The sequence below is a fragment of the Oncorhynchus tshawytscha genome, linkage group LG01, assembly GCF_018296145.1.
Source record: "Oncorhynchus tshawytscha isolate Ot180627B linkage group LG01, Otsh_v2.0, whole genome shotgun sequence".
In the NCBI taxonomy this organism is placed as follows: Eukaryota; Metazoa; Chordata; class Actinopteri; order Salmoniformes; family Salmonidae; genus Oncorhynchus; species Oncorhynchus tshawytscha.
Window position 1 is genome coordinate 40,559,389 of NC_056429.1, and position 2,769 is coordinate 40,562,157.

A 2,769-nucleotide genomic window follows, 5' to 3' on the forward strand; every position below is an offset into this window, starting at 1 on the left:
ATAACCTTTTAGATGTTACAATTGTAATAAAACATTTTATATTGTTGCCAAGGTGTTGTCTAGTCCATTGCATTGCTCAAAACTGTTGACCCAACTCAATAGGTGGCCTGTCACGAACCTTTCTTAGTTTAGGTGTTCCCCTCATTAAACAGTAACTGGCGGTGTTGCTACAGCAGGTGTTACTACAATATATTAAAGTAGTGTCTGCAAAAACACTGCAGTAAATACAACAGTATATTAGTCATGTAAAAAGGAAGATTGCTCAAGCAACACTTCTCCCAGTACTTGATTATGGTGATTATGATCTACATACATGCAGCAGCCTCTGCTTTAAAACCTTTAGATTCCGTTTCATCACTGTTTCATCACTGTTTTGTCACTGGGGACAATTTTCATACATATCACTGCATTTTGTGTAGTTCTGTTGGCTGGGAGGCTCTGACTACCAGAAGGGTCCAGCATTGGCTCCTTTTTGTATATAAAGCGGTTCTTCAGGCTCCCCCACTACCTTGGCTCACACAACAGAAGATCCAGCCATTTTCAGACCAGCTCTCTGGACTGGATGGTTCTGGAGGTCCTGTCTCCGCTGACCTGGGGGAACAATGCTGTTTTTATGTCTCCAGCTCATGGAATAGTCTTCAGGCCACCTTGAAAATAGACTTTAAAAAATACAGGTAATTTTTGATCTTGTATTTATTTTATTGATATTATTTATTGTATGTTAACAATGGTGACCCACCCTGTATAAATAAAACAATTATGTAAGCAAAAACACTACTGTGAATACTATAGCATACGACAGTCATGCCCTCAAACACACTACAGTGAATACTATAGTATACTACAGGCATGCCCTCAAACACACTACAGTGAATGCTATAGGATACTACAGTCATGTCCACAAAAACACTACAGTCAATACTATAGTATACTACAGTCATGTCCTCAAAAACACTACAGTGAATACTATAGTATACTACAGTCATGTCCTCAAAAACACTACAGTGAATACTACAGTAAAGTCTGCAAAAATACAGTGAATAATATAGTATAGACATATATTAATGATACAGTATTTAGACCATAATATACTATAGTATTTTTTCATGTGGGTTAGCTGTAAATGTGTAACATGTTTGATTTCTAAATGCATTGTATCCACATTTGTGGTTGTATTGTGTTTCTCATTAGCCAAATAAAATCAATCGATCAAGGGATACTACAGTGTGGATTATAGTATTCCACAGTATACTACAAAAATCTATAGTAAGTGCTTCACGATCGAGGGGGGACCTCAGAGGAAATACCCAACATGAGCTTCCCACAGCATGTTCAAATCAAAACAGCACCGACAAAGCTAACAGCTAGCAGTAAAGCTGGGTAAGCAGTCCAATCGACCTAGAAATTCTAACGTAAGCACTACGTGATCGAAAGATACTACAGTGTGTAGTATAGTATTGTACACAGTATACTACAATATTCAATAGTAAGCACTACATGATCAAGGGATACTACAGTGTGTAGTATAGTATTTGATAGTATACTACAACATTCTATAGTAAGCACTACACGATTGAGTGATACTACAGTGTGTAGTATAGTTCTCTCCATATACTACACAATTCTAAAGTAAGCGCTACATAATCGAGGGATACTGCAATATGTAGTAAAGTATTCTCCAGTATACTACAAAATTCTAAAGTAGACACTACATGATCGAGGGATACTACAGTGGTGTACAGGATTCTACAATATTCTGTAATTAGTACTACACATTATCGAGGGATACTGCAGTGTGTCGTATAGTATACTACATTTTACTACAGAATTCTAGAGTAAGTAGTACAGTGTTTTATAGTAAACTGTAGTATTTTTTATGTGGGGCAACACGCAAGTGTAGCTCTGATAATGCTAGAGGTTTGTAAGTTAGAAGTACTATGGGTAATGTTTCCCTGTATACATATCAGAAATTCAGTTCTGTAATAAACTTCCATTTGCACAACGTTCATTGTGATGTGCCGTCTGTTGGTTACAACCGGTAATAGATACAGTATTAACACACTGACAACAAAAAGGATGTCCATAGAATGTCCACCAATGAGGATATCCTCTCATGGAAAACAGTTTTTTTATTTATAGATGAAGGCATGGTGATTTATGATTATCATACAGTATCTTTGAAAGGTGTTGAAATTGGTTATCAGGTGGCTATTTATCAGGTGGCAAAATGCTAAGGAACTGTGTAAGATTGCAATGAACTCAAACATATGCAGCTGAGCCTATGCATATCAAATCTGTACAAATGCGCATCTCTTAGGCAGGCCTTTTTGCCCCGGTTGTGTCAAAAGTTTGTTCAGTGCAACTTTGTAAACGATGACAGTCTGTAAATAAACATGTTATTAGTTGCACTGTTTTCACTGAGTAAGAGGCCTCTGGTCAAACGGCAGAATCAGAATCAGAATTTGTCTCGTTTAAACACATGACAAAATCATCAAAGCGCGGTGTCAAATTGTCAATTGGCAGCACCTCCCCCTATCCCTGTAATCTCTTACAACTCAGCAGAGTGAACCTGCTAACCAACTGTGTCCATGTGATGGGACTTGAGAGGGAGCCCAGAACAGCAAACTCAATTATCATGTAAGAATTCTGCATGAAAACAATCTATACGAGAAATTAGAGGTATTCCTGTCAGATGACTTGCGTTAGTGGGGTAATCTCATTTGGAACAACTGACCCCCTTTGAATGTTATCAAATGTTTACAAAGTGCT